The sequence below is a fragment of the Callospermophilus lateralis genome, chromosome 6, assembly GCF_048772815.1.
Source record: "Callospermophilus lateralis isolate mCalLat2 chromosome 6, mCalLat2.hap1, whole genome shotgun sequence".
Taxonomy (NCBI): domain Eukaryota; kingdom Metazoa; phylum Chordata; class Mammalia; order Rodentia; family Sciuridae; genus Callospermophilus; species Callospermophilus lateralis.
In genome coordinates, this window is record NC_135310.1 from 152,080,305 (window position 1) to 152,101,157 (window position 20,853).

Below are 20,853 nucleotides of genomic sequence, written 5' to 3' on the forward strand. Positions count from 1 at the left end.
CTGGATCAGCCACTTGTTTGTTGTGTGGTCTAGTTGTGCACGCCTGGACCCCCATTTACTTGGGAGGCTGAGGCAGGAGGATCCCTTGAGCCCAGGAGTTCAAGGCCTGTCTGGACACCATAGTGAGACCCCATTTCTAAAAAAGTAAATTTCAAAAGGTGTCTAACACCTGTGTGATCATAAGCAAGTTACCTAAACTCTGGTATCTCTGTTTTCTTGTTATAAGATAGAAACTCTTTTACCTCTGAGTTTGCGTGTGCAGGGCACCTAGCGCAGGGCCCGAGCATCATGAGTACCTCCCCGCCGTCAGCTCCTGTTATTAGTGTCTATGCCAGTGGCCTCTGTTGGTCCTTCCCCAGCTCCCTGCCTGCCCTGCTTCTTCTACGCTAACATGGGTCACCTTCACTGATGGACTATCTGGAAATAATGTCCTGAGTCTAAGGGTGAAGCTTCCAGCCATCGTAAGAAGGACTTTGGAAAAGTGGTAGAGTCTGACCCTGGAACTTCCTCTTTGAAAGCAAGATACCTGTTTCTAGAAGTTTACGATGATTCCAGTTCTAGCACAAATTATGAAATCTGTGCTTAAAAGACATTTGAAAGCATCTCAGAAAAAAAGACTCACAAATGTGAAGTCACTGTATATACTAAACTTGAATTGTGTGTGTGTGTGTGTGTGTGTGTGTGTGTGTATGCACATATTTGGTGTATCATTTATATTTCTTTTTAAAATAAAAATTAATATCTATTATGCATCCAAGGACAGTGAGAAAAGAACCTATAATATGGAAGAAAACATTTGCACATCGTGGTTCTGATAGGAGTTAATGCCTAGAACTTATAAAGAACTCCCACAGCCCAACAACAAAATGAACCTGACTTAAAAAGCAGGGAGCAGGCAAAGGCTATAAATAGAACTTCCTCCAAAGGAGATACACATATGGTCAGAAAGCACAGGAAAAGATGTTTAATATCACTGAGCATCAGGGAAATCCAAGTCAAAACCACAGTGAAATGCCACCTCTCAGCCATTAGGTTGGCAACTATAAAAAACACACAAAGACAACAAAACCCCCCAATTCACAGAAAATAGCAAGTGTGGCAAGGAGGTGCAGAAAGTGGGACCCTCAAGTGCCTAGAAATATCAAAAATAGAATTCCCACAGAAGCCAGCCATTCTGCTTCCGGGTATGTGCCCCGCAGAGTTGAAAGCAGAGTGTTGAAGAGATATTTGTACATCATTCACACAGGTAGAAGCAACCCTAGTCTGCCAGGTATAAACAACAGGTAGTGAACAGGTTGGAATATTATTCATTCTTAAGGTTGTTGTTTTTTTTTTTAAATTTCTTTGGTACCAAGGATTAAACCCAGAGGTGCTTAACCACTGAGCCATATCCCCAGCCCATTTTATTTATTTTATTTTTTTAGAAACAAGGTCTTGCTAAATTTGCTTAGGGCCTTGCTCAGTTGCTGAGGCTGGCTTGGAACTTTCAATCCTCCTGCCTCAGCCTCCAGAGCCTCTAGGAATACAGGAGTGTACCACTGTGACCATGTTATTCATTCTTAGAAAGAAAGGTAATTCTGACATTTGTTACAAAATGGGTATACCTTGAGGATATTATCTTAAGCGAAGGAAGCTAGTCATGAAGGTCAAGGGCTCTGGGTTTCCACTTATTTGAGATCCCTAGAGTCATTCAGAATCAGAGGCAGAGAACAGAATGGCTGCTGCCAGGGGGCCTGGGGGTGGGGTTGGGGGAGAAGAAGGTCTTTCATGCAACAGAGTTTTAGTTTTGCTAGAAGAAAAGAGTCCTGGAGGTGGGTTGCGCAACCGTGTGGATGGACTTGACATGCTTCAGCTGGGCTCTTGAAAAGGTTTAAGATGGAAATTGTTATGGGTCCTTCACCACAACAAAAGTGACCTTAAGGAAAAAAGAATCCATTACTCAAGTTAGGTAGACCGCCTGAAGTTGAGATTAATGTCCATGTTCAAGCGTATATAGTCAGCTTATATACACATGCATATGTATGTGTGTTTATACAGGTGTGTGTGAATACTGATTTCATATAAAAGACTATTTTCTAAATTATTAATGGCCATCAAAGCAGGAATTTTTAAATAATTATGGCTGAAAGAGAAATGTGAGGACTTCAGAAATATTATTTTGGTCAAAGGTAGGGAATCATTTTACCGAGGGACCCCAGACCTATAAAGGAAAATTGAAATAGGTAAGCACAATGCAGAAACGAAATCAACCTGCTTTTCTTAGGAGAACTCTCTCCTCCTCCTTCTGTTTCTCCTTCTCCTCCTTCTTTTTTATGCTACTGGGCATCAAACTCAGGGCCTTCCACATGCTAAGCAAGAACTCTACTCCTGAGCCACATCCCCAGTCCCCAGAGGTTTTTTTTTTGTTGTTTGTTTGTTTTTGTTTTTCTTTTAAAGGAGACCTATCAATGCCTTTCTTTAATTTTCTAATTAATTAATTCATTGGTGCCAAGCATTGAACCCAGGGGCACTCTACCACTGAACCACATCCCTGGCCCTTTTGGGTTTTTATTTTAAGACAAGGACTTGCTAAGCCGCCCAGGCTAGCTTCAAAATGAGATCCACTTCCTTTAGCCTCCTAAGCTGCTGGGAGTACAGGTGTGAACCATGGCACCTGCCTTCTAATTAATTTTTTATTGGTGCCTAATACTTATGCATAATAGTGATGTTCACTGTGTACTTCTTGTTTCTAAATGAAAAAAAAGAAAGAAAGAAAGAAAGAAAAGAAATATAAGGTTTCACATGACGTGCACTAACAGGTAAACACAGTTTCTGCAGCTCCCCATCAGGACTAAAGACACAGAAAGAAAAAGAAAACCAAGGTGAAAAGCGGGAAAGCCCCAGTGAAGGAGAAATGCACAGAGGCCTCTGGAGCCTCTTATCCACGCTGGGAATTCGTGCAGAACCCCCATCAGCACCTTAGCCCCAGATGATAAGGCCACCAAGACCTCTGAGTTCACTATCAGCCAGGAACACCTTATCTGTCTTTCTTGGCCTCCCTGAAGGTCCTTTGTGCACACAGAGCAATTATCTTATAAAACTCTGAAGCAGGAGCCATTCTCTCCCCGCCCCTCCTCCTTTCTTAGGTGTAATGGGCTGAGATCCTTTTCCTCCCAGCCCCCATAACCTGTTTTCTCCCTGACTCTGCGTGGGAACTAGGGGCTGGGCCAGCAGTTTGAAACTGGGTTCACTGCGGTGACTGTAAGGACTTCAGTGCGCCCTGCTAGGTGCACTTGGGTGACTTCGTAGACTCACTTTTCCAGGGAGGACAGCTGTTAGACCCACGGCCATCCCAGATGGCCATCTCAGAGCCAGCTGGGTGGCAGGTCCGGTGACATCATGCTCTCCTTGATAAGACTCCAGGCTTGGGGGTGGTTTCAGAAGATTTGAGTTTCAAATGCAAGAGGCCTTCTGTTCTGCTGGGCAGCCCACCCCCACCCCAGACCTACCCCAACAGTCAGGACCTGGGACACCACAAGAGACATAAGAGCAATACTACCTTGTGTTCCGTACAGCGGTTGACACTTCCACATCATGGAGAGAAAGACCACTTGGCCCCTTGGCCTTAAGATCACCGGGTGGGGTGGCACTATTTCCCCATTCCATCCTGCATGAAGCTGGATAGAGGTCTTTGTTTGCTATACCATTCAAGGGACCTTACATTGTGCTAAGGAACCACACCCAAGATCTGAGCTGAGCCTGCTCACCCCTCAGCCCACCCATTCGGCTCTGGGTGCCTTGTTCTCTTTTCTAACAGACTCTCCTTGGCTTTCCTGGGAACCAGGAAAAAGTTGAATGGCTTATGGAGAATTGGGTGGGCAAACTGTGTCTCATAAATAGCATTGCCAAACTTAGCAAATAAAAATATAGAATGTCCAGTTAAATTTGAATTTCAGAAAATGCAAAAATGTTTTTTTTTAGTAAGAGTATATCCTAAATATTATATCTTATTTGGCAATATCATTCAAGAACAGTGAACATACTGGGCTGTTCAGTTGCATGAAGAGCTATTATGGAAGAAGTCACCTAATATTCTTCAGAAACTGTTCTCAGGGAATATTTTTTATTTAAAAAGATTTTTTTTTTTTTTTGTCATCTGAACTCTAATGAAAGCAATCCTAAGTTTCAGATAATTAAATTGAAATTGAAACTCTGATCTCCTTGTGAATTCGGGTTCCAGCTTGTTAAAGATGGCCCCTTCTCCATCTGAATTAATTGAATATTGAATTAGGAGGAGGCCGGTTAATTCATCAAGAGAAATGTAATTTCATTGTTGACTTGAAACCTCCAAGTCTTTCAGCATGGTGCTCTAAATTCACTGAAGGTAAGATCAAAACTTACAGTGTCAAAGGGAAAAATGAAACCGCTCGCCGGAGAGATTAAGATGGACCGGACTGTGTGCTGTTTACACAATTAAGTGAAGTATACATGATCATCTCCATGGTAACGAGTCCTATGGAGGCATCCAGAGCCAGGCAAGATCAAAGGTTTGGTTTAATAGAAGGTTTGCATATGGAGGTTAAAAAAAAAATTGAACAAAAGTGTAACATCTATACAAGTGGGCAGGAAAGCAAATGCATATCCCCAAATGTGGGGCCCTTGATGTTGCTGTCAGCCGGAGCTGCATTTCCTTAAGATACAGGGTCAAGCAGAGTGCAGTGCAGGAGGCCTGGCAGGCCATATGCAGCACCCATAGAGTCAGAGGATAGCTTCAAAGCCTGCTGTTCTACGTCAAGTACAGCTATCAACTTTGACTCCATTATGGTCCCCCGGTCCCCCACCATGGACAGTGACTTCATGTGGACAGTCTTATTTTTTCCACATTTTTTTAATGGGTGCATTATAGTTGTACATAAAGATGAGATTTGTTATATTTGTACATGCACACAATATAACAATATAACCATATAATCTGGCCAATATCACTCCTGCACTTCCTCCTTCCCTCTCCACCGCCCACGCTCAGGTTCCTTTCCTTTGCTGATCTCCCTTTGATTTCCATGAGATTCTTTTTCTTCTCTAGCTTCCACATGACCCTTGACCTGCTGAGCTTGGCTAATTGCACTCCACATAATGCTCTTGAGTTCCATCCATTTTCCTAAAAATGACACAATTCATTTTTCTTTATAGCTGAATAAAACTCCATTGAGTGTATATACCACATTGTTTTATTTTCTTGATCCATTCATCTGCTGATGGATGGATCCGTAGTTTGGCTGCTGTGAATTGTGCTGCTATAAACATGGGTGTGCATGGATCACTATTGTATGCTGACTTCAATTCTTCAGGATAAACACTTAAGGAGTGGCAGAGCTGGTCACATGGTGGTTTTATGCCTAGTCTTTTGAGGAACCTCCATACTGATTTCCCTGGTGGTTGTACTAATTTACAGTCCCACCAACAGTGTAAAAGTGTTCCTTTTTCTCCACATTCTCTCCAACATTATTACTGTCTGCATTCTTGATGGCTGCCATTCTGACTGGTGGGAGATGAAGTCTCAGTGTAGTTTTGATTTGCATTTCCCTAATTGCTAATGGGTCTAGTTTCATTCTTCATCATGTGAAGAATAGATTTTCCCAGCACCATTTGTTAAAAAAGGGACAGCCATATTTTATTGCTTTATGCCCAGATATACCCTATATTTTATTAGAGTTTTACATTAGGTTCTACCTTCACTCCAGGTTAAGAAAGCATGTGGATATTTATGAGCCACAGCAGAATTCCATTCCTGGAAGTGAATCAATGAATCGCTGTTGCCATGGAGATAGAATGCCGGTGACACTCATGGTCACAAGGATTCATTGATTCATCGAGCCAACAAATAACCAGTGAGGATCCTTTGGGTGTGAGACACTGTTCTAGGTACGGAGTTTATCTGTTGCTTAGGCAGGGGAAAAACTAAAAGGCTAAATATAAAAATTCCTGTATCGGGGGAGGATTACAGTCTAGTGAAGGGAGATTAATAATCAAGACTGTTCATTTGGTTGGAACCTAAATCCCAGGGACTCGGGAGGCTGAGGCAGGAGGATTGCAAGTTTGAGGTCAGCCTGGGCAATTTAGTGAGATCTTGTCTTAAATAAATAAACAAAACACCCAAAGGACTGGGGGTATCGTTCAGTGGTAGAGTGAGTCTGCGTTCAATCCCCAGATTTGGGAGTTGGGGGGAAGGTACATTTGTTCATTCCCTAGCAAGTACTTTTTGAGCTATGTGTTCCAGGCACGGTTGCAGACACTGGGGAATATTAATAAGCCAGAGAGACAATATTCCCTGCCTCATGGAGCCTGCAGCGTAGTGGAGAGAGCTGAACAAGGATCTTAACAAATTACTAAAGTCTGTATTAGAGGGTGAGCCACGGGGCCAGTGAGGCAGGACCAGGGAAGCAGGCTCCACTGAGGAGTAGGGACTCAGGACACTACTGTGGGCCACCATTGTCCTCAAGCCAGGCCAGTCACAGTCTCTCTCTCTCTCTCTCTCTCTCTCTCTCTCTCTCTCTCTGGGATTCTTCAACCAAAGCTGACTAAAACAACCACGCTTTCTCTTACACCTATGACATAAAAATTATAAGCAAATATGGTGGGGCTCTTTCTTGCTGCTCTTTCTTGCTTGCTTGCTTTTCTTTTTAGAAAGCTAAGTTTCCCAGGCTGGTCTCCAACTTGAGTTCTTCCTGCCTCAGCCTCTCGAGGGGCTGGATGACAGGCGTGGTCCACCATACCTGTTAAGGTCTGTAAACAAGTCAGATTGGCACCTGTTATTTTGCCAGAGAAATGTTAAAGTCTGTAAACAAGTCTGGATGGCGCCTGGCCAAATGCCAGAGGGAGTGGTTTGTGAAGTAACAAAAGCGAGCCATTAAGTGTGGAGATTCCTGATTGGTTGACTGCTGTATCTATTTTATGCTAATTAGATAAGCTGTGTAAAATGTATAAATACTGCTCTTATTCTACAATAAAGGGCTCCTATTCCTGCTGCATCAATGTACACAAGTTATTCTCCCCCCCCCCCCCTTATTCTGCTGCAGCCGGACTGCGGCACATACCCAGCCATTTATGTACCTTTTTCCCCCTCTGTGTGTGCTGGGTAAGCACTCTACCACTGTGCTACATCCCCAACCCTGAGGTCATAGGTCTACACTCGGTTCTTGCACTGGGCCCCCACAGAACCAGGCAGAAAATTAAAATGGAGTCACTCATGCTAAAGTTCCATCTTACCCACTGAGACACTCAGCTGCTTGTCTGACCTTCCCTGAAATCTGAATTCAAGAGGTAACAGTCAAAGTTTCCAAACTGGCGAGTTGTTTTGTTTATTTGTTTTGTTTTTGCTTTTTGGTGGTGAGGATCCAATCCAGGACCGGTGCCTGCTTCAAGTGGCAAATTGTCGTGATATGAAAGTTCCCTCTGCTTTAATCCTTTACCCATAAAAAAGGTAACCTAAAGCAACAGGATATTAACCTATCAGTTATTTTCTCATTGTTCTGTCCCCCATTCGTTCTTTACGAGGAAAGTAACTTTAAAATGATCAATTTTCTTTTTGTTTCTGCTTTCTTCAGATGCTTTTCTGTCTACAAACCAATCTAAAAGGAATCAAAACATAACTATAAATCAAACTGCTCTGCTCAGCTCACTGGAACAGTTATTTGACCTCATGGAGTGAAGTAATGCCCTACCCCAGAATGGAAAATAAAGGCAATGAAGATCTTTAAGCTAAATTGTTGTGATTTGTGTGTGTGTGTGTGTGTGTGTGTGTGTGTGTGTGTGTGTCGGGGTGCTGGGGATGGAACACAGGGTCTTGCAGGTGCTAGGCAAGCGCTTTAGCACTGAGCTACATCCCAGCCCCCAATTTTTGGAATTTGGTCCTTTGACACTTGCAAAACTGCAAGAGGGGAGCCTGGAGCTATTGGCAGTCACGCACCCTGGGAGGAAACGGGGATGGAGCACAGAGGGACGAGGAGACAAGAAATGGGGAAGTAGGTGGTAGGATTGGTGACTGCAGAGCCTGGGTCATGGGGCCCCCGCGACCAAGTCTGTCCCTGTCCTTTCCACTCTGTGAGCCCTGTTGCTTCAGCTAGCTCCAGATGGGTTTCTGTGACTTACAAGCAAAGAGGCCCCCCGAGGAAGGAGACTCCATTCTGGGGCAGGGGTCGGGCACTCAGTGCTTGCTGGAGACCAGTCCCCCGAGAGCTCCCCTTCACCTCAGCTGGCACCTTCTGCAGGGGAGCAACTTTCTAGGTTGGAGAATGTGATCTTATTCATAAATAAGACCAGATGTAGAGTTGAGATGAGGTCATCTGGCTCAGTGTGGACCCTGATCCAATAAAACTAGCAAAGGGAAGTTTGGACCCAGAGACAAGGAAATAAGGAAATGCCATGTGACAATCGGAGAGATGCTGGCACAGGCTGGGGAGCTACGAGAAGTTAGGAGAGGCCTGGACAGATTCAGGCCCGTTCTGCCTCCTGCAGCAGGGAGCACAGCCCTGCTGACACCCAGCTCTCTGACTTCCAGCTCCAGAACTAGGAGACCATGAATCCCTGTGGCTTAAACCACTCACCATGTGCTGCTTCACATGGCGAATGAGTGCAGCGCTGTTAGGAAGGAAGGTGGCCCCAGATCTCATCTCTGGCAGTGGGGACGTGCCGATCACAGTAAGAGGAAAGGCTGGGTATTTTCCAAAGAGGGTGACTTGGTTATATGTTTTAAAAAGTTGTTGATTCGGGGTTGAAACAGCTTTTTAAGGAGGTGGTGGTTCGGCCTCATCAGGAAGGAGGGCTTCAATCAAAGGCCAGAGCACTTGGAAGGATCCTCTAGCTTCAGAGATGGGGCAGCACTGGGTCTCCCTGGGGAATGGGCTGCAGGCTGGATGGAGCCTGGTCTTGTGTTCTGATCAACATCTCCTCTGCCTCCCTGGCTGGGGCTCTCTTCTTTAATCCTTAAGGTATTTTTTTTTTTTTTGCATTATTTAAACATTTCTAATTCCTGCTGATACCAGGACACAAAGAAATGGTCCACCCTGTGGCGGAGTGAAGATAGATGTGATCACACAATGAGATCTGTTTTGTAAAGCAAGCATTCTTTATGTCTCTCCTTTGTAAGCCCACACAGGAGCCTTCTGTTTAGGCCCTAAGAAGGAGAGACTCACTCACACCTCTCCCTTAAAACGTGTACTAGGGACACACCCTTGGAAGATAAAATTCCTCCCCGCACACCTTGATGAATAGTAGCTCACTCATTTTTCTGCCCTTCCTCCACTCTTCCACAAATATCAGCAAGAGTTCTCTTCTCAGTATTTCATATTGGCTTCCTAACATTTTATTGCCTGAACCTCTGGTGAAAGCGCTTGCTTTGGGGTCAGCAGTTCCCAGACGGCGCGTGGATTAGCTGAATGGCTGCCTCTATGAGGCCATGGAAATTTCCCATACGCTGTAAACCCAGCATGAAGTAACAGGTTTGGGGTCATATTAGGAAACCTGGAATTGAATGCACTTGTGGAGTGGCCTCTGAGGTTATCGCCTACTTGTCATTATGTACGGGCAGCTGTGTAGTGTGGTGGAACAGAACATGCACTTCAGGCAAACATGACCTTGAACCCCAGCTCTGGTTCTTATTTTGTGGAGTCAGACAAGTTACTTAACGACTCTGTGCCTGAATTTGCTCATCTTAAAGTGGGAACCACAAAACTATCTTACTTAGTTATAAAATTTAATGAGATTGTGTGCCTAGAGGATCTGACCTTTGGTGGACACTCAGCAATGCGGGCTACCATTGCTACCATTATTATTTCCTTTGCCAGAAGTTGACTCACAAATCAGTCACAATACTCTAAAGCTCAGTAGAAAAAAGTGCCTTCACAGGGTCTTAACAATTTGGATTTGCCACTGGTTTAGTAACCCTGAAATTAGTATTTTTTCATCATCTGCCATTACTTTTGAACTGTGCTGGGTACTTACCACCTGAACTCTGCCCTCCGCTCCCCCAGTTCCAATCCATTTGGACAGAAGACAGAGGATGTTTTGCTTGATGGAAAGCTGGACTTGGAATAAGGAAAACTGGTCTCTAATCTCTACTCTGCCATTTACAAATGATGTGATATTTGGTAAATCAACATTGGCTTTGCTTCGGTTTTCTCAGCTGAAATATGAAGTGGTGGAACTAGATGTGTTTTAAAGAATTTTGCGGCAACCATGATCCTGTGTCTATTTGCAGAACAGATTAAACTGTTTGGGGTGCTGGAGATGCAGAAGTCAACAAGAGGGACGAGGTCTGGCTCTCTGGGGGTTTACATTCCAGTGTGGGGACAGAGGTAAACAGAATGTGTGAGAAGACAACTAGTCTGTCAGACGGTGTTGGGCCGTGGAGAAAGCACAGCTGAGAAGGGGCACAGAGAGAACTGGTGCATGTTGGAGAGTGGGCTGTAATTTAAAACAGCACGGCCAAGGACAGCTCATTCACCCAGGCCTTAGAGGTGGTAAGGAAGCCAACTGTGTGGCTGCCTGCGGGAAATGCCTTCCAGGTAGATGAAATGGTAGAGATTTGAGAGGGAGGCACGCCTGGCACGGGTGGAGGAAGAGTGAAGGGCTGGTGTGATGGAAAAGAACGAGGAGATGAAGTCAGGGAAGTGATGTCAGGAAGGCCAGGTCCGGCAGGGCCCCAAGGCCATTGTACAGGTTTGGCTTTTGCTGTCAATGAAATGCCATTTGTTGCTGGATGGAGCAGAAGAGTGACATGCTCTTGTGTTCCAGAAGGATTCCTCTGGCTACTGGGTCCATAAGGGAGCAGACACAGGACAGTAGTTGAGATGGGAAATGATGGTGGTTTGGACCAGTGTGGGCAGTGAGCTGGTAAGAAGGGGTAAGTGTTGACAAGAAGGAAGAGCTGACAAGATTTGCCATTGGATTACAAGTTGAGGAGAGGGAGAGGGAGAGGGGGAGGGAGAGGGAGAGGGAGAGGGAGGAGGAGGGAGAGGAGAGAGAGGAAGGGGGAGGGGGAGGGAGAGGGGGAGGGAGAGGGAGGGAGGGAGGGAGAGAGAGAGGAGAGTGAAGGACACATCAAGGATACTTGAGGGGGCTGGGGTGTAGTTTGGTGGTGGAGCATTTGCTTAGCATGTGCAAAGCCCTCAATTCAATCCCCAGAACTGCCAACTAAATAAACAAATAGTAAACTTGAAGATTTAAAAAGTTCTTGATCTTACTAACCGAGAAGGATGTGTGCTAGACATTGATTAAGGTGGGCCATACTGGAGATGGGGCTGGTTTGTGGGGGAGATCAGGAGTTTGATGGGGGAAAGTTACAGTGCTTAGGCCTCTGAGCAGACCGCTGGTTTATGAGTCTGGAGTTCAGGAGATAGTGCTCAATCTAGAAGTTGTCAGCTTATAAATGGTATTTACATCCACGAGACTGGATGTGAGCACCAAGGGAGTGGTCATAGAAATAAAGGAACAGAAGTTCAAATCCAAGTCCAGAAGGCTCCAGTAGGGCCAAGGAAGAGAAGAGAAACCAGTAAAGTCTCCTGAGAAATGGTTGCCCATGTGGTAGAAGGAGGTTCAGGAGAATATGATGTACTGGAATCCAGATGACAAGGGTATTCTGATAACCTAATCTGTAACTCCATGGCATAAAGTAGTCTGAAGAAATGAGTGGAAGGCCATCAGAGCTTCGTACACAGGCATGGACAATAATCCATTGTTGCCTGAGGTTCCTGAAAGCTTAGAGCAGAGCTGATGTTAGGCTTGGATAAGGAGGAGGAGCTAGGTTGAAATACTTTATGGAATAACCCCCTCCCTTTTTTTTTTTTCAACAGTTATGTTGGTTTTAGGTTGCTGTGACAAAATACCTGAGAAAAACAACTTACAGAAGGAAAGATTTGTTTGGGCTCATGGTTGCAGAGGTTTCGTCCATAGTCATTTGGCCTCCATTGCTACAGACTTGTGGTTAGGCAGAATATCATGGCATAAGGGCATGACAGAGAAAACTTGCTCACCTCGTGGCACTCAGGAAGCAGAGAGAGAGACAGAAAGAGAAAAAAGGGCCAGAGACAAAATATAGTCCCCAAGTCATAATCCCAATGACCCATGCCCTTCAACTGGATCCCGCTTCCTACAGTTTGCACCACCTCCCAATAGTCCATTCACATTATCAATCCATCAATGGATTAATCCACTGATGAGATGGAAGCCCCCATGATCCAGTCACTTCTCAGAACCCCCACCTCTGACCATTGCTGCATTGGAACCAAGTCCTCAACACATGAGCCTTTGGGGACCTTCCAGATCCAAGCCATGACAGCAGGTCTTTCCTTGGATGGACAGACTATGGTCCTACAAGGAAGCCTGAGCCAGAGACCAGAATAGAATTTGATGAAAGAGAAAAGGAAACCTTCTGGAACAAAGTCCACCTCAACTTCAAGCTGTTAAGTGTCCTTGTGCTTCTTTACCTAAACTCTTAAAATTACTTTTTGGTGACAAACATGTTGCTGGTCACTTACTCCCGGGACTCTTCCGAAATGCTGAGCTCCACATCATCCAGGTTGTTTCGGAAGGGCATGTGGAGATGAAAGTCAACCTCTCTCCCTTTCAGCGATGAATTATGTTGGTCTTTCTTATTATTCCCTCATTTTTAAGAAATGGAAACTCTTTCACAGTGTTTAATGGGCTCTTCACATGTTATTTCACGGACCATTAACATAACTGGATAATAAAATTGATGTTTAAAATCCCCTACTTATTCCATGTAAGGTGTGAATATTCAGTGACCATGATTAACCCAAGACAGAAAAGGGCAGGAGCAAAGCCATCAGACCCAGGGCAAGGGGCTTCTAAGGCCCAAGAAGAGTACCACACCTGCGGACGTGGGAGGAGATAATATTCCTAACAGCTATGAGTTATGTTCCATATTCCTCCCCTTATTTGGGGTCTTCCCACAAATCTGATGAGGCAATCTCGTCCCCATGTTGAGAGAAACTTCTGATTATTAAATAGGATTACTTAGGTCCCTGTATTAGGAGGGGTGTGTTCTAGAGTTTTTATTCCCCCCCCGAAAAATAATATGTTGAAGTCTTAACCTCAGTGTTAAGACTTTGTAATTGGGGAATTGAGAATCAAAGAAGGTATAATGTCACGGAAGCCTGAGACCACATTGTTCTGTGGCTGGGAGGTGCAAAAATGTGACGAATTTGGAGGTAGAGACTTTAAAGGAGTAATTGAATCTAAATGGACCACAGGGCTAGGCCCTAATTTGGCATGCTATGCCCTTACAAGAAGAAGCTTAGACACTAGGGAGGCGTGCATGCTGAAGAGAGGCAAAATGGTGGCCACCTGCAAAGCAATGAGAGAGGCCTCATGTTGTGGTTTGGATATCACGTGTTCCTCCAAAGCTCTTGGGTTAAGGCAGGAATATTCAGAGATAAACACGACTAGATTATGAGAGCTGGAACTATGCGTCCATCCTAGTTTGAATGGGTGGTAGCTGTGGGCAGGTGGGGCGTGACTTGAGCCGATGGATCACTGGGGGCTACCCTTCTCTCTGCTTCCTGACCACTGTGTCCTGAGCACCTTCCCTCCAAAATTTGTACTGCCTCGCCTTGGGCCCAGGGAAATGGAGTGGCCCCCCCTAGGCCAAATCTCTGAAACTTTGAGCCAAAATAAACATTCTCTCTCCTCTGAGCTGCTCTTGTTGGGCACTTTGGTCACAGCCACACAAAGCTGATTAACAGACTCAGGAGAAACCAGACTTTGTAATTCCTTGACCTTGGATTTCCAGCCCCCAGAACTGGGAGAAATAAGTTCCTGTTGTTTAAGCCACCCAGTCTGGGTGTTTGCTGTGGTGGCCTGAGCAGACTAGAGGAGGGCTTGGAGCACTTTTTGTGAAATGCAACCCTTCTTCATTTTCTACTACAGGCTTGGGCCACGGTCACCATAACCCTTGGCTCCCTGGTCCATAGCATTTGACCAGGACTGAAAGATGGGTTCAGGACAATCAGATCTCTACCCTGGGACTTTGTAATTGGGGAATTGAGAACCAAAGAAGGTATAATGTCACGGAATCCTGAGACCACATTGTTCTGTGTCTGGGAGGTGCAACAGGGCCTCTCAATCAAAGAAGGTGAGGGATTTGCAAAAAGAAAGCAACCGTATATCTAGAACCAGAGACTCTGCTCTCCTTCCTGACCTTGAATTCTGGAAGTGTCTCCGTGTCCTTCCAACAAATCTCCCTTTACTTGCCTACTTTGAGTGGATTTCCCTTGCTTAGAACCAAACGGAATCAGTCTCCAAGTCATGTTCCACCTTTGGGTGCGGTATGGGGGTGGCCCTGTAAAGCAATCTCCCACAGTCCAGCGCACACCCTCTCCTTCATTCATACATCTTGATTAATTCTCCAAACACAGATTTAGGCTCTGTGTTAATTGAGTTTTCCAGAGAAGCAGAACCAGGAGAGCATAGCTATGAAGGGATTTATTTCAAGGAACTGGTGTATGTGATTGTGGGGTCTGGCAAGTCTGAAATCCATAAGGAAGCCCACAGACCAGACACTTCCCCGCCGGTGCCAACGAGACTGTCTTAAGGCAGAGTTTCTTCTTCCTCAGGGAAACCTTCTGCTCTGAAGCAGTGAGACGTCTCAATCAGTGAGACGAAGCCACCTATGTCAACAAGTGTAATGTCCTTCACTTAAAGTCAGCGGATTGTAGATGTTGACCACAGTTACCAAATTCATTCACCGCAACTAGATCAGTGTTTGATTGAATATCTGTGTTCTGTAGATGAGCCCAGCCAAAAACAGACTGTTGTGGGGGCCTATGTTCTTCTTCCTGGGAACAAGGGACGTGGGCTGGGTACAAGAAGGGTGACACAGTTCCTTCCATGGTCGAGGTGTGGGAACTCAAATTAGCATAGAACAGGAATCCGATGACTGGTTAGAACTGAGAGATCAGGGGAGGAATCATCAGGGAGTTTAAAAGTGAACAGAATCTCAAAGAATCTGTAGGATTTTGAAGCCAAGAGAGGGGTGTGCCTTAGGGACTGGGGGCAGCCCAGCTGCTTGCAGAAGTAAGTTGAGGACCAGAGCATGCACAGTATTAAAAGTAGGACAAGCGTAAACTTTTGGTAGGCAGCAGTTCATGCCAACAGGCTTCCAAATGGGCAAGAGGTGTGCTGAGAGCTGAGCCCTGGGACTCCCCGGAGCGATGGGGCTGAGCGGGAGTGGGGAGAGCGACAGCCGGCTACGTCAGGGCTCGGGATTAGACAGGATGGTCGACTGAGCTGTGCTGACTGAGGTGGGATTGGACAGGAGAAGACTTGGGCCCAAAGCATGGTTCAGATAGAATCCTCTCCTCTGGGTGCTGAGGAAGGAGAAGTCTGCGTGACCCCGGGCTCTGAGGCCAGCTGGCTGAAGGAATGGTGGACCAGCCTCCAACATGCAGAACCAAGGGAAGACCCCGGACTCAGGCCTCATGCTGCGGATTCTGACCCCGTGTCCACCACTGAGGTCATTCTTTCTTCACCTCGGTTCTTATTTCACCAACGTCACCACCGCTAACCGTCACACTCGGTCCTTCAGACTTACATCAGGACCAGGAGGAGATCCAGGCTTTGTGGAGTCAGACAGCTTCCACGGTCCTTTTTAAGAAAAAGAAGACGAACTTAGGAACAGGGTGTTGGCAGAGACCTGAGCAAGTGGGGAGCCCTGAACCGTCTTCGTATTTAGATGATTCATCTTCTGGAAGGTCTACTTCGGAACGCCACATCAACTGTCAAGTTTGTCTGCTGGCTGCAGTCCACAGTGGGAGGATTCTTTGTTTTTCTCTTGAGAGAAAGGTCTGGAAAAGCAGAGGGGCCATGAACCATACACTAAAGGCTGCAGTTGTGATGTAGTAACCCCCAGGTTGTCTGCTCACCTAGACCTTGCAGCAGGCTTTCAGGACTCAGAGCCCCAGGGCCTTACATGGGGGTGTGGAACGGCTGCCACTGGAGACAGGGGTCCAAGAGGAGATGCAGAATGTGGCACTGGCCGCTGAAGACCCACAGCAATGATGGGCTGTGGGGGCTGGGAGAGGTGACACAGAGACAGAGGGCACAGGAAATCCGAAATGCAGAGGAAACAGGAAGCAATGAGTTCACCTCAACTTGGTCAAGACAATGTTTTCTGCCATCAAGCAGAAGATGAAGCTTGAAATTATGCTTAAATTCAAGAATTTTTAAAAAGGTTCCATCTCCTGCTCACCCAAGTGTGAGGCTTTACCTGCTCTGTATATCAAAACGACGAGCGCCTGTCACCAGCAGCCATGCTGGCTGGAGGCAAAGATGCCTGGAGGTGCCATTTTTGCCTGGGGTTCTGGCTTTCTTTCTTGAGACCCTTCTGGCTGTCTCAAATGACTTGGTCACTCTGCTGCACAGTTGGGTTTGCATGCACACTCCATGCCTCACGTTGAGTTCTGGGTTAAAGGAACAGAGACCTACCTGATAAAATTCTTTTCAATCTGATTGGTCCCCCACCCCCACCCCCAGGGGTGCTCTACCACTGAGGGACATCCCCACATTCACTTTGTGAAAGGGTTCACTAAATTCCTTAGGCTGGCCTTGAACTTGCAATCCTCCTGCTTCAGCCTCCTGCTGAGATCACAGGAGTGTGCCACCTCACCTAGCTGAACAGTCTGGTGGGGAGGTGAATCAGCCAGCTTTCCATCACTATAATGAAATACCTGAGATGATTAACTTATAAAAAGAAAAGGTTTTAATTTGTACTCACAGCTTTGGAGGTTCCAGTCTAAGACCAGGCAGACCCACTGCTCTGAGCCTGGGGTGGGTGGGCCAGATGGCAATGGGGAAGAATGTCTGGTGCAGCAATCTCTCCCCTCATGGCCAGGAAGTGAAAGAGAATGAGGAAGGCCAGGGTCCCACAGTCCCCTTCAAGGACAGAAGGCCCCACCTCCTGAAGGCTCTCCACCTCCCAGTAACACCACCCCAACACTGGGAGGTGGGGGAATGGGTAGGCAGGCCTTGGTGGACATTCAACATGCAAAGCACAGCAGAGAGTAGGAAGTAACACTAATTTCATCAAATAGGAAACAACGCAAGATAAAATACTCAGATGAACAGAGTGTTAGTGCCATTAGCATTCAGAAGAGAATGATGGAATGAACACTACCCGCTTTTCTAAAGGTGCCCCCCACCCTTGTGGGAAATGTATCTGTAATCACCCTGCTCTGTACTTTGGAATCTCTAAAAGTATTCTTGCTAGAATATATGTAAATCTCCTTGGGAGGATTGTCCTTCTTAGATCTAATCTTACTAATTCTTGCTTTTTTGCAACACAGGGAACCGAGCCCCGGGCCTTATGCACACTGGGCAAGCTCTTGACCCCTGAGCCACACAGCTGTAGCCACTGATCTGCTTTCTTAAGGAATGTGTCAGTTCATCTCAGAGACTCATGTGAGAAATGCCCCATCTCTAACTCCTAAAGTTTTATAGAGTATGGATTCTTTGGTTTGCAGAAGAACTTAAATTTTTAAAATTTCTGTCTTATCTGCCTTTGACCAAAGGAAAAGTAAATAAATAGAAAATTCTGGTAGCTACTTGCATGCTTAAAGAAGCTCTTATTTGTCAGGTCGAGATCCGACCACCTCCCTCCACAGTTAGCCCAGCTTGACCCTGACTCCTCCTTCTTCCCCTCCTAGTCCTCCATCTTCCCCCTTGCCCACCTCCCTTGACTGGTCTCCACTGCAGCTTCTTCTGCCATCTTTCCTGCAGCCACACTGTCCCCCGCACCTCCCTGTCTTTGTTCAGGATTCAGCTATTTTTCCAACTCGGACCAGCCTTCCCTTTGCTTCTCCCAAACTCGACTGTCTTACACTCAGCTGCCAGGAATCACCCTACGACTGCACCCCGAAGCACTTCTTCTGAACCTCTGTAGTACGTCAGAGGATGTTCAAACCTGCCATACTAAGTGTGTCTGCTTCCAGTGCCCCATCAGACTGCAGACTCCTTGAGAGCAAGGACTTGGCCTTTGTTAGCTTTAATCTCCCCCAAAGTGGTCTCTCTAGAGGATGGGAAGTCACCAAAATGCAGGTATTTTAAAAATCATTGTTGGATACATAATAATAGTTGGAACAACGAGCAGTCAGTTTCCTGACATGGTAAAAGGGTGAATTTGGACACAAAAACTGAGGGACACAAGCAGTGGCTTGCTGTGTATTTAGCTCAGGAGTTGGCAGATATTTTCTCTAAAGGGCCAGATTGTGAATATTTTAGGCTCCCTGGGCCATGCTGTCTCTGTCCCAACTATCCACCTCTGTCCTTGTGGTATGGAGCTCACCATAAATAATATGGGAACAATGCACATGGTTATGTTCCAATAAAACTTTATTTACAGGCACGGAGTTTTGAATTTCATATAATTTTCCAATGTCACAAAATATCATCCTTTAGAAATTTTTATTCAACCATCTAAAACTTTAAAAACTATTATTAGCTCACTGGCAGTGGAAAAAAACATGAGGTGGGTAGATTTGGCTTGGGGGCCACAGTTTGTCAACCCCTTATTTAAAGCAATAATTAAAATGTTGCAATTGAAGAAGATTCACATCAAAGTTTTTATATTGGTCAAAAGGACAATGATTGAGTAAATTATAGGATAATTACTTGTGAAAATCTTTTCAGCCAATTAAAATAGTATAAAGACTATGTAGCAACACGGAAAACGCTATGATAAATTGCAAGTTGAAAAAGCAGCCTCCAAAATTATGTCTGCTCTGATTCTAACTATGTTGAATGCATCTCCAATAAACTCTGCACAAATTATGTATGCACAAGGACTGAAAAGGAAAATGAAAGCTCTTTGATTGGTATGATGTTGGGACTATGGGTAATTTGTTTTTACTTAAATATGAGTATTGAGCTTCCTTCTAATGCACAGGTTCTATGATGCCATTACCTTGGACATTCAGCTCAAATTATCCATCAGGAAAGCCCCTTTGCAGACAAGGAAGGAAGAGGACATAGTTTAAGTTGTTGAGAGGCCAGAAGAGTTTCAAGTGTGTTTCAGTTAACTCCCACGGTGTAATAAACAGCCCCACACTTAGCATCCTAAAACGACGCCATTGTGTATACTCTGCTCATGAATCCTTTGGTTAAGAAGTTCAACCAGGGCTCAGGTGCAAGGGCAAGTGTCTACCTCAGCATAGCAGCGGCCCCAGCTGGGAAGACCTAAAGGGCTGCAGGTGACTTGAATGCTGGTGCTGGAAGATCTAACTCTGGGACCTCCCTGTGTTTCTCTGCCGCTGTGTCCAAATTCCCCCTAAGGACCCTAGTCATATTGGATCAGGGTCCACTCTAAGGACCTCATCTTCACCTGGTCATCTGCAAAAACCCTGTTTTCCAGCAAGGTCCTGTTCACAGGCACTGGGGGTCAGGACTTCACCATTTGGGGAGGGATTCAAAATTAACCTGTGCCAATTGGCCTGAGTGGGAACTGCCCACTGCAGTGACTCCAGTGGCCTCTCCTGTGGTGTGGGGCTGGGTCCTCAGAGGAAGCACCCTCAAAGCAAGCATTGTACATCAGCTGGGTGACAGCTGCATGGCCTTTCCTGAACTAGCTTTGGGAGCCATACTCGATTGGTAGAAGCAGTGATCATTTTGCCCAGACTCAAGGGACAGCGGCCTCCCCTCTCTATGGGAAGAACATACAAGAATTTGCAGCCATTTTTTTGGAAAACAGATTTCACTTTTGAAAGAGCAGTTTTAGGGGAGTAGCAAAATGGAGAGGAAGGTAGAGGGATTTCCGTGTCTGTCCCCAGAGCCTCTTCTACTCTCAATGTTCCCCTCGTGAGTCGCATATCTGTTACAACTGATGAAGCCACACAGGCACCCCATTATCGCCAAAGTCTGTAGTCTAGAGGGTTCATTCCTGTTGTCGCTGGGACTGAGGATGGAACCCAGAGCCTCTCACATGCTAGACAAGTGCTGTACCTCCACCCTATCCCCCCAGCCCTAGGGCTCACTCTTGGCATCACACATTCTAAGTGTTTAAACAAATGTATAACGTCACACATTCACTCTTACGGCATTGTTTTTAGAGTAAGGTCACTGCCCTGAAAATTCTGTTTGCAGCCATTTTTAAAAACTCCCAGAACTTTTTAACCCAGGTTATTTAGACCCACTGGGAATCCATACTTGGCTCCTAAAACATCTGCAAAACCCTAGATGGTAAGCCATGTGCCGTGTGAGCCCATGTCCTTCTCCTGGAGCGCTGGTCCTCAGCTTTTGCCCTACTCTCTGATGGGTCTGTGACCTACTAACAATCGGGCAGGACTGGAATTCTGGGTCCATCTGCCGCTTCCAAGCAGAGCAGGGCACGCCTTCCTTCCCCCGACTCAGGGGAAACGTTTTCTCTCTCTAGCTTGGCATCAGAGACGGCCATTCTCCCTCCCCGAGGCAGTTCTGCCATCTGCCAAATGGCATTGGTCTGTGACCCCAGTGTCCTTGAAGCTATTCAGCAGCCATAGAGTGGTCCAGAAGGCTCTAGCTCCCCAGCAGACAGGGATGGAATTGACAAGCAGCCTGATTCTTGTTCCCCAGACCTGGGAGGCTCTGTGACATCCCCAACCCATTCCATGGTGGCACAGGAGAGCCAATGTCCCCCAGTAGTCAGCCCCTTCACATCGTCCCACCTATCTCTTTTACTAGCTAACAAATTCCTTTGAGAGTCCACATTTGTTGATGAGGCCATCTGGCAAGGGAAACTTAGAGCTAAGACTAGTTCAACCACTGATGGCTTGGGGGACACTGGCCAGGGCATTCTCTAGGGCAGAGTGAGACCAGAGCGTGACTTGTAGC